Genomic DNA, 1,287 nt, shown 5'->3' on the forward strand with positions numbered 1-1,287 from the left:
AATTCCCTAGCTAGCAAGGGTGGACTACAATTCCAGGATTCCTCAGCCAGCATGGGGGAACTTCAATTCCCCAAATTTCCCACCCACCAAGGGTAAACTTCACCTCCCAGAATTTCCCAAGGGTGGACTTCAATTCCCAGATTTCCCTAGCAAACAAGGAGGAACTTCAACGCCCAGAATTCTGCAGCCAGCCTGTGGGGGGGGAGGACTTCATCTCCCAGAATTCCTCAATTTCTTCAACTTCATCTCCCAGAATTGCTCAGGCAGCAATTTTGGAGTAGACGTCCACCCATCTTAAACGTGCCAAGTTTGGAAAACACGGCCCTGGATGCTGGATAACAGTGTTAACTAATAGCAGGGTTCCAGTATCTCAGGGGCTGCCCCAAAGAAGAGGGAGTCAAGCTGTTCTCCAAAGTGCCTGAAGGCCGGACAAGAAGCAACGGAGGGAAACTAACCAAAGAAACCAGGAACTAAGAAGAAAGTGGGGGTTGGACTAGATGACCTCCAAGCTCCTTTCCAACTTTATTATTATTCTCCCCAGCTCCAGATGTTAGGTGTGCCCAGCCCATTGAACCAGGGTTTGGGTGACAAGGCTGCTGCCAGGCCCAAAGAGGCTGGAACGGAGTGAGGCCATACCTGGAATACTGCAACCGCTTTTGGTCCCTGCATTACAAAAAAAGATGTTGAAATTTTGGAAAAAGTGCAAAGAAGAGCAACTAAGAGGATCAAAGACGCGGAGACTAAAATATACGAAGAACGGCTGCGGGACTTGGGTTTGGCCAGTCTAGGAGGGACACGATAGCAGCGCTCCAGTATTTGAGGGGCTGCCACAAAGAAGAGGGGGGGGGGTCACGTTATTCTCCAAAGCACCAGAGGGACGGACGAGAAACGATGGAAACTGATCAAGGAGAGAAGCGACCTGGAATTAAGGAGAAACTTCCTGACAGTGAGAACAATTAACCAGTGGAACGACTTGCCACCAGAAACTGTGAATGCTCCAACACTGGAAGTTTTTAAGAAGAGACTGGACAGTCCCTTGTCTGAGATGGTATAGGTCCGTGGTGGCGAACCTACGGCACGTGTGCCACAGGCGGCACGCAGAGCCCTCTCTGTGGGCACACGTGCCGTTGCCCCAGTCCTAAGCCTTCAGCTGGGTTTTATAAAACCTTTTCGCTTTAGGCCTCCGCTGCTGTGTGCAAAAAAAAAGGTTCAATCAATTTCAACTTCTCGTGGGGAAAAAAAAGATCTCGCAAAGTTGGAATTGATTGATTGAACTTTTTAGTCCCA

Source organism: Vipera ursinii (genome assembly GCF_947247035.1).
Source record: "Vipera ursinii genome assembly, chromosome: 4".
NCBI lineage: Eukaryota > Metazoa > Chordata > Lepidosauria > Squamata > Viperidae > Vipera > Vipera ursinii.